Source organism: Sminthopsis crassicaudata, chromosome 6 (genome assembly GCF_048593235.1).
Source record: "Sminthopsis crassicaudata isolate SCR6 chromosome 6, ASM4859323v1, whole genome shotgun sequence".
NCBI lineage: Eukaryota > Metazoa > Chordata > Mammalia > Dasyuromorphia > Dasyuridae > Sminthopsis > Sminthopsis crassicaudata.
This window is the reverse complement of record NC_133622.1, coordinates 125,008,453-125,019,187: the sequence shown is the minus strand read 5'-3', so window position 1 is coordinate 125,019,187 and position 10,735 is coordinate 125,008,453.

Sequence of the window (10,735 nt, the reverse complement as noted above, 5' to 3'; positions counted from 1 at the left end):
CTGGAACTAAAGCCAAGGCTGCCTCCAGAAGCTCCCAAAGAAATCTGTCCCCAGAGAACGACTACATCTTAGAGAAACAGAACATTACAATCTTGGCCTTTTGTTTTTCAGATGAAATTTTTTATTATTTTTTCTGGCTCTATAAAATAATTTCCTGGCCATTTGATTGGCATGGTACTGAAATAAATAAAATAATTTAAGTAGAATTGTCATTTTTATAATATTAGCTCACTCTAACCATGAATACTTGACATTCTTCCCATTGTTTATTATCTAAATTTATTTGTGTGAAAAGTGTTTTATAATTATGTTCATATAGTTCCTGGCTTTGTCCTGGCAAGTAGAATCCTAAATATTCTATATTATCTATAGTTATTTTAAATGGGATTTCTCTTTCTATCTCTTGCTCCTGGGCTTTGTTGGTAATATATAGAAATGCTGATGATTTATGTAGGTTTATTTTATATCCTGCATCTTTGCTAAAGTTATTGTTTCTAGTGGTTTTTCAGTTGATTCTCTAAATATACCATCATATTTACAAAGAGATATGTTTCCTCATTACCTATTATAATTCCTTCAATTTCTTTTTCTTATTACTAAAGCTAATGTTTCTAGTATAATATCGAATAATAGTGGTGATAATAAGATGCTTTGTATCATCCCTTACTGGGAATGCTTCTAATCTATCCTCATATATAATGCTTGCTGATGGTGTTAGATAAATACTACTTATCACTTTAAGGAAAACTCCATTTATTCCTATGCTCACTAATTGTCTTTTGTCAAATGATTTTTCTGCATCTGCTGAGATAATCATAAGATTTGTTAATTTGGCTTTTTATATGGTCAATTATACTGATAGTTTTCCTGATATTGAACCTGCCCTGCATTCCTAGTATAAAATTCACTTGGTTATATATGTTGTATTATTTTGGTGATGAATTGCTGTAATCGCTTTGCTAATATTTTATTTAAGATTTTTGCATCAATATTCATTAGGGAAATTTGTCTATAATTTTCTTTCTCTGTTTTGGTCTTTCCTGTTTCCACACCACCTCTGTGTCATAAAAAAAAAAAAAAAGAAATTTGGTGGGATTCCTTCCCCTATTTTTCCAAATAGTTTATATTGTGTCAGAATTAATTGTTCTTTAAATGTTTGGTAGAATTTGCTTGTCAATTTATCTGTTAAATGAGACTATTTAAGTATTTTATTTCCTCATCTGTTAATCTGGGCAAGCTATTTTTTATTTACATTAATATATTTATTGGCATACAATGAGCTCCTAATTAATGCTTTCATTTCCTCTGCATTGATGGTAAATTCACCATTATCATACTGAATACTGGTAATTTGTTTTTCTTCTTTCCTTTTTCTAATCAAATTAATCAAAGTTTTATTTATTTTGTTTTTTTTTCATAAATCCAATTCTTACTTTTGTTTATTAATTCAATAATTTTCTTACCTCTAACTTGATTAATCTCTCCTTTGACTTTCAGAATTTCTAATTTGGTATTTAATGGGGGAGGGGTTAATTTGTTCTTTTTCTAGCTTTTTTTAGTTGCATACCCAATTCATTAATTTTCTCTTTCTTTATTTTATTTATGAAAGCATCTAGAAATATAAAGTTTCTCCTTAAGAACAGCTTTTGCTGCACTTCATAAGTTTGGTATATTGCCTAACTAATTCTTTTGGATGAAATTATTAATTGTTTCTATGATTTGTTGCTTTACCCACTCATTCTTTAGGGTTAGATTATTAAGTTTTCAATTAATTTTGCCATATATTCCATGGCTTGTTATTACACATAGTTTTTATTGCATCATGATCTGAAAAGGATGCATTTATTATTTCTGCCTTTATGTATTTGATTGTGAGGTTTTTATGCCTTAATGCATGGTCAATTTTTGTGTAGGTGCCATGAATCACTGAGACAAATATTCCTTTCTATCCCCATTCAATTTTCTCCAAAGATCTATCATACCTATCTTTCTAAAATTCTATTCACTTCCTTAACTTCTTTCTTGTTTATTTTCTGGTTAGATTTATCTAGTTTTGATAAAGAGGAGTTGAGATCCTCCAATCATACAGTTTTGCTGTCTATTTCTTCTTGAAATTCACTTCTCTAATTTGGATGGTATAACACTTGGTGCATATTTGTTCAGAATTGATATTAGTTCATAATCTATGGTACCTTTTAGCAAGATGTCGTTTTTTCCTTATCTCTTTTCATTAAATCTATTTTTCTTTTGCTTGATCTAAGATCAAGATCACTAATACTGCTTTTTTTTTTTAACTTCAGCTGAAGCATAATATATAATGCTCCAGTCTTTTACATTTACTCTATATTTATCTCTGCTTCAAATGTGTTTCTTGCAAACAATATGTTGTAGGTTTCTAGTTTTTAAAGCACTCTGCTATCAGCTTTCATTTTATGGAAGAGTTCATCTCATTCACATTCATAATTGAGATTACTAACTCTATTTCTCTCCATTCTATTTTTTCCTCAGGTATTACTTTTCTCCCTCCTTTTAACTTTTCCCTCCTCACTAATTTTTTTTCTTTTAACCACCACCTCCCTCAATCTTCCTCCCTTTTTTCAACCCTCTCCCCTTTCTTACCATTTTCCCTTTCTCTTTACATATAGGGTGAGACAAATTTCTATACTAAATTAAATATGTATGTTCTTTCCTCTTTGAGCCAACTCCAATGAGATTATGGTTGAAATAATGCTCATCCCTTTCCCTTTTCCCCTTCAATTGTAAAAGGTCTTTTGTACCTCTTCATGTGATGTAATTTATCCCATTTTACTTCCCTTTTTACTACTTCTTTTTCCACTCCTAATTTCTTTTTTATTTATTTATTTCACATTGAAGTCAATTTATATCTATACCCTTTAACTACCCTGATAAAGATATAGTTCTCAAGAGTTACACATATCATTATCACATAAAGGAATAAAAACATTTTAACTGTTGAAAACACAGTTGCTTTTTTCTTCTATTTAGCTTTTTAGGCTTCTCTTGAGTCTTGTCTTTAAAGATCAACTTTTCTGCCCAGCTTGAATAGCTAATTCTTAATTTGTTAGGTAGTTAATTCTTGATTCTAGTCCAAGGTCCTTTGCCTTCTGAAATATCATATTCCAGGCACTCCAATTCTTTAATGAAGAAGCTATTAAGCCGGGTAATCCTGATTGTGGCTCCTTGCTATTTGAATTGTTTCTTTCTAATGGTTTCCAGTATTTTCTCCTTGATAGAATAATTCTGGAATTTAGCTACAATATTCCTTGGGGAATTGTAATTAAGTTTGATGTCTCTTTCAGGAAGATTCTTTCAATGACTATTTTACCCTCCAGTTCTAAGATATCAGGCAGTTTTCTTTGATGAGTTCTTGAAATAAGTTATCCAGACTCTTTTTTATTCATCATAATTTTCAACTAGTCCAAAAATTCTTAGATTGTCTCTCCTGGATCTATTTTCCAGGATAGTTGTTTTTCTAATGAGGTTTTTTGCATTTCTTCTTCTTTCTTCTTCTTCTTCTTCTTCTTCTTCTTCTTCTTCTTCTTCTTCTTCTTCTTCTTCTTCTTCTTCTTCTTCTTCTTCTTCTTCTTCTTCTTCTTCTTCTTCTTCTTCTTCGTCTTCTTCTTCTTCTTCTTCTTCTTCTTCTTCTTCTTCTTCTTCTTCTTCTTCGTCTTCTTCTTCTTCTTCTTCTTCTTCCTCTTCCTCTTCCTCTTCTTCTTCTTCCTCTTCTTTTTCCTTTTTTCAAAATTTATTTGACTGGTTCTTGATAATATCTAATTGGTTCCTTCATTTCCATTTGTTCAATTCTAATTTTTAGTGAATTATTTTCTTCAGTTAGCTTATTTTTTTAACTCCTTTTGCACAAAGCCAATTGTATTTTTAAAGAGTTGCTTTGTTCAGTGGATTTTTTTTCCATTTTGTCAATTCTATTTTTTAAGAAGTCATTTTCTTTTCCCATTTGCCAAATTTATTTTTAAGAAGTTATCTTCAGCATATATACATATATATATATATATATATATATATATTTCCATTTCAAATTTTTAAAGGAGTTGTTTTCTTTAGTCAGTCTTTGTGCTTTTCCAAGCTGTTAGCCTTCCCCAAAAAAACAAAACAAAACAAACAAACAAAAAACAACTTTTCACAGTTTTTGTGCATCGTTCACCTTTCTTTATCTCATTTTTCTTCTATATTTTTTTAAAGATCATTTTTTAACTCTTTTGCACCTGAGACAAGTTCATATCCTCCTTTGAAGCTTTACTTAAAGGCATTTTGCCTTTGTTGTCCTCTTCTTGGTTTGTCTCTTGGTTTCCCTGTCCCATAGTTGCTTTCTAAAGTCATTGTTCATTTTGATTTTTTGCTCATTTTTAAAAGTTAAAGTGCCCTGCTTTTAGGGCCCTTAGGAGATTTAGGGCCCAAGCTTATTTTGCAGAGGGACAGGAGCCTCTGACTGACTACAATAGTGCAGATGGTGCTGCAGGCTTTCCCATAGCACTGAGTGAACCTGGCCAAGTTCCACCGGTTATGCTACTGGTCATCTGAACCAGGACAAAGTAGCTAATGCTTCTGTAATTTGGCTAAGAGACTCCTACTAGCTTTCCTGTGTCAGTCTTTCACATCCTGTGCTGAGCCCTGTTCTCTCTGATCAATTGAAATAGACTTTTCCTGACATCCTTCCAAGATATCTTAAGCTGGAAAATGACTACACTCCAAATTTTTCTGGGTTCTGTAACTCCAAAATCTGTTCAGAGGCTTGGTAAGTGTAGATTCTGATGGAAGCTGGGGAGAGCTCAGGCAATGTCCTATTTGCTCTCAGCCACTGTCCATTACAATGTCTTTTATGCCATTTGCCTTATCCCTGTAGATTTCATTTAAGAGTTTATTTTGAACAAGTTGATAAAACTACATAAATTCTTCTTTGCTTCTGAATCATCTATTTTATTGTACCAACTCTTTAAACACAGGAGCATAAAAGCAGTAGTCACAGCTTTTAGGTTTAATGACTTTCATAGAGAAATTTAGATCATAGATTCAGAAATGAAAGAAAACTTAAAGGCATTAAAATACAACTCCTTCATTTTTCATATAAGGAAAATGAGACATAAGAATGTCAAGTGGTTTTTCTCTCACCACTCCAATCCATCCTACACACTGCTGCCAAAATAATTTTCTATAAGAGCATGATGCCTCTTAAAGAAATTCTATCTCCATGGATTCTAGTCTCATCTATACCACTTACTATCTATGTCCTTGAATAAATTATTTAACTTATCTTAGGCTCCATTTCCCTAATTTAAATGGGAATAAATATACTACCTTCTTCCTAAGGCTTTTGTGAAGAATAAATGTAGTTTTTTCCCAAATATTTCACTTTTCTCCAACTGCACGTAAAAAATTAATATTTGTTTTTTACGATTGTGAGTTCTTATGCTCAAAAAGTTGTCCAACTATGCATGCCCTTTGACCCAGCAGTGTTACTGCTGGGCTTATATCCCAAAGAGATCTTAAAGAAGGGAAAGATGAAAGTGCAAAAATGTTTGTGGCAGCCCTCTTTGTAGTGGCCAGAAACTGGAAACTAAGTGGATGCCCATCAATTGAAGAATGGTTGAATAAATTGTGGTATATTAATATTATGGAACATTATTGTTCTGTAAGAAATGACTAAAAGGATGATTTCAGAAAGGCCTGGAGAGACTTACATGAACTGATGCTGAGTGAAATGAGCAGAACCAGGAGATCTTTGTATACTTCAACAACAATATTGTATGATGATCAATTCTGATGGAAGTGGCCATTTTCAACAATGAGATGAACCAAATTAGTTCCAATAGAGCAGTAATGAACTGAACCAGCTACACCCAGAGGAAAGAACTCGGGGAGATGACTATGAATCACTACATAGAATTCCCAATCCTTCTAATTTTGTCTGCCTGCATTTTGGATTTCCTTCCCGGGCTAATTGTACACTATTTCAAAGTCCGATTCTTTTTGTACAGCAAAATAACTGTTTGGACATGTATACATATATTGTATTTAATTTATACTTTAACATATTTAACATGTGTTTGGCAACCTGCCATCTGGGGAGGGGGGAAAAGGGGAAAAATTAGAACAAAAGGTTTGACAATTGTCAATGTTGTAAAATTACCCATGCATATATCTGGTAAATAAAAACTATTAAGAAAAAAGATTGTGAATTCTAAATTCTCTCCCTCTCTGACCCCCTTCTGTTTCCCCCTCCCCATTGAGAAGGCAAGCAATTTGACATAAGTTATACATGTACAATCATATAAAACATATTTCTATATTAGTCATGTTGGAGGAAAAAAAACACAGACCAAAGAAAAAGAAAAAATAAAGAAGCTTTTAAAAGTGCTTCAATCTGCATTCAGATCTTTCTCTGGAGATGAATAGCATTTTTCATCATGAGTTCTTTAGAATTTCTGATAATAGTTGTCATTCATAGTAGATCATTTTATAATATTGCTGTTTCTGTGCACAGTGTTACCCAGATTCTGTTCAATTCATTCTGCATCAGTTCATGTAAGCTCTGTGTTTTTCTGAGAGCATCCTATTCATCATTTCTTAAGGCACAATAGTATTTCATCACAATCATATACCACAGTTTGTTCAATCATTCTCCAATTGATATGTAAACTTTTGATCCTCAATTCTTGCCATAGCAAAAAAATGCTGCTGTAAATATTTTTGTATATATAAGTCATTTTCCTTTTCTCTTTCACATAGTAGTGGCATTGCTTGACCAAAGGGTATTCAGTTTTATAGCCCTTTGAGTATAGTTTCAAATTAACATATTTTTAAACATTATGTAAATATAAGCAAGTATTTTAACTATCTAATTTCTGCTACAGATGACAAGGCAAGCAAATTATTTTGGTTTATAAAGATATATATATATATGTATGTATGTATATATATATATATATTATTGTGTATTAACTACATATCTCAATTTTTTTTGTTAATTAATATAGGTACATCCTTCTGTGACTCCTAGCTCACCTATTTCACCTTAGGAAAGCATGTGTTAACTTCTCTGGAACTTGTTTCCTCATTCTCAGGTCTCTAGGTGACTTAAATTTTCTTCCCATTCTAAAATTATTTTAGCAAGAAAAGAAAAAGAAAAGAGAAGAAAAAGAAAACAGAAGAAAAAAGATAAGAAAAGAAAATGAAATAACTTCTTGCCATATGTTTCTCTGAATTTAGCTAGGGTGGGGTGGTCTTCTAGAGTCAGACACTTAATCTGCTCTAAGTCAATGGACCAGGTCAATGGAATAGGTCAGGCAGACAGAAACTTAACAAAAGTCAGGCTTATCTCCAAACCACAAATAGGTATCAGAATAGACCTTCCTCCCCTTTCTTTCTTTTCTTCTTTCCTCCTCTTGTTTACTCCTTTCCTTCCTTCTCTTTCTTTTCTTCCTTATTTCTTTGTTTCCTTCCTTCCCTCCTTCCTTTTCTTCCCTTCCTTTTTTCTTTCCCTCCCTCCCTCTCTTTCCCTTCCTTACTTCTTTCTTTTCTTCCTTCTTTCTTCGTTTCCTTCTTTCCCTCCTTCTTTTTCTTCCCTTCCTTTTTTCTTTCCCTCCCTCCCTCTCTTTCCCTTCCTTACTTCTTTCTTTTTTCCTTTCTCCTATTTCAAGAGAAAAACTTTTGTAGATTGTGTAGCTTGAAACACAATTTGGAATCAGAAAAATTCATTTTTGTAAAAAATTCATTTCACTTGGGGAAGCCTCTTGTAATCTATCCACTTGCAAGTTTTCAAAGGCATAGATAGACACTTGGTGGGATACTGGCTGTTTTCATAGAATACTTTCAACATTCTCTCTCTTTCTCACAAATGTGGTCACTGAAGAACTGGAAGGCGTGTTGAAAATGAAACAATATAGCTGAAGAAATTTGGCTTCACATAACGGTAATTATAAACAAGACATTTTCCCTATTAAAATTACTGCAAAAATGAAAATCTGGAAAAACTAATCTAAGTGTTTCCCTATGGAGTCTTTTATATTTCATTACATATGCTCGTATTGGGAGTGGGGGATTTGAGTGAAAGAAAAGAGAGACATAAACACAGAGAGAGGGGGAGAGAGAGAGAGAGAGAGAGAGAGAGAGAGAGAGAGAGAGAGAGAGAGAGAGAGAGAGAGAGAGAGAGAGAGAAAGAGAGAGAGAGAGAGGGAGAGAGAGAGAGAGAGAGAGAGAGGGAGAGAGAGAGAGAGAGAGAGAGAGAGAGAGAGAGAGAGAGAGAGAGAGAGAGAGAGAGAGAGAGAGAGAGAGAGGAGAGAGAGAGAGAGAGAGGGAGAGAGAGAGAGAGAGAGGAGAGAGAGAGAGAGAGAGAGAGAGAGAGAGAGAGAGAGAGAGAGAGAGGAGAGGAGAGGAGAGGGAGAAGGAGGATGGAGAGTTGTGCAGTGTCTTTGCTGAGGGGGTTGGTTTTCTTTAGAAACTGGAATGTGTCCAGGCTTGATTTTTATTTTCAATTCGCATTTCAGATCCAACTCCCAAACTCTTTGATCTTTCTCCCTGTCTCCTTACCGGAAGAGAACCCTTTGCCTTCTCAGCTGGGAGCTGGGAGCACACGTGGAAAGCCTGGCTCGGTTCCATATTCTTGCCAAATTTAGTCACACAAAGGGGCCAGAGAGGGAAAAAAGAAAGGATGAAAGAGCCAGCCGCCAGACTTCAAAGGGAGCAGCCGCCCCACCCCCAGTTGTCTCCAAACACCGCCCTCTGCCTATATAAGGAACCGCTCTCAGAGGAGGGCGTTTCTCTCTTAAATCAGAGTCTGAGACCTCGGCGCGTACTTGCACAGCCTACAGGCAAGAAGAAGGGGGAAAAGAAAAAGAAAAGGGGGATGAGAGTGGGAGGAGACCGCGCGCTCCCGCGGATCTGAGCCTTGCAAGGGGCTTAGTCTCATTCCCAGGAGGAAAACCAGTCGAGAACTTTTTTGGAGCCACGGGAGGGAGTTGGGAAAGAGGGATTTAGCAATTTGGTCCATTGGCTCACCAGATTTATCAGTGTCTTGTTTCACTACCAGTTTTGACCCCGACAAGCTGGGGATGATTAAGAAAATCCTTCTTTCGTTGGGTTTCCCGGGGGACCGGTTTTGAAACACGTTTTGTGGGCAGTGCAGGTAGAGCGTGTATCCAAAAGCAGGCTGGATTCCCTTCTTAGTGTAAGATACCCTTCCACACTCTCTCGGCCCCCTTGACCTCCAGCCTCACCTTATTCTTGGCTTGACTGACTGACTGACAACCGTATTACTTCTTGGATTCGGACCGGGCTCGCGTGCTCAACTCCCCCGGTCCGGAATAACTGCAAGGACGCTTTTTATAACGCTTCAAGTTCCCAAGTCGAGACTGTTCGATGGGCAGATCCTCGAGGACCTGCCTAAAGAGCTTACACTGGCTTCTTAAGGCTTGGAAAAGGGGGAGCACTCCTGCGCTCCTAAGCACAAACGTCTTAGGGATGGAGATGGAAAAGGAAGAAGGTTCAGAGGCTCGATTTCGCTACACAGTAGATTGCCTTCCCAGACAATAAAAGGATCCAAGGGATTGCATGGAACAGTTAAATCCAATCTGCAGCAACATTTGCACGGTCGGATGATGCAGTTTGCTGTCATTCTAATTCAGATATATCGAGTTTTCAATCGGACCTCCCAGAAGTTTTCGAGTTCCCTGAAGGAGCTATGTAGACTGAGCCCTGGGGGAAGTAGCCTTCTAACAAAAATGGCCATTCTCTTTCTTTTCTTTTCTTTTCTTTTCTTTCTTTTCTTTTCTTTTCTTTTCTTTTCTTCTTTTTTTTTCTCAACTCTTCCCCTCACAAACTGAAGGTGCCGACAGCTTTGTGCTGTCTCCAGTCAAATCTGGCGTTGGAGTGAAGGTTTTCTTCTCTCTTTCTACGGTAAATTATTTCGTTTTTCTTTTGTCCTTCCATCTCCCTCCTTAGACCACCATTATTTTTCTTTCCGCTCCCACGAAAATTTTAGCTGGGAAAAATTCCAGCCTACATAAACCAAAAAGGGGAAGGGAAGTTGACTGAAGTCCGTGAAGACGGGAGCTGAATAAAGAGGGTTATCACTTTTCTCCTTAAAGTCTATTGTGTGCAGACACATTTAGCAGCGAAGTCCCTGTTTTTATTTTTAAATGATCTTTCTTTCTCACCCCCTCCCGTGCTGAAGGCTATTTCGGCACGGTGGTGGAAGCGTGTGCTCGCTCTGACTTCCCCTTTGATGGAGAGTTTAGGTAATCTCATCCTATCAAAGAAAGCCAGCCCCTGCAAGGACCGGAGGAAGTGTTGTTGGCTCTCCCCCACCCTAAACCCAAACAAACATGTTCAAGGAATCAGAGGGAAATACCGCCTCCGCCGCTAGCAATTGTTTCACAGCCGAATTCAAATACATCGAAACGCCCTCTTAAACCCACATCCTGGAAAGGAGAACCTGCAGCATCCAACTTCTCCGACTCCGGGTCTAGTAGACAGAAACAAACCCACCCAGTGCTAGATACTGGCGTCCCAGTACCAACCCCTGATTTGTGATCCAAATCTCAATGATTACATGGGACGCCTGCAAGCTAATTGCAGTCCTACACACTAATCGCTAACGCAATTAGTATAGCCCTGTGACAGAAACTTCCCCGCTAGAGCATTGCAAACAAACCATTAGGGAGAACGGAATCATCTTCCGGGATTTGCCTCGCCCCTCCTC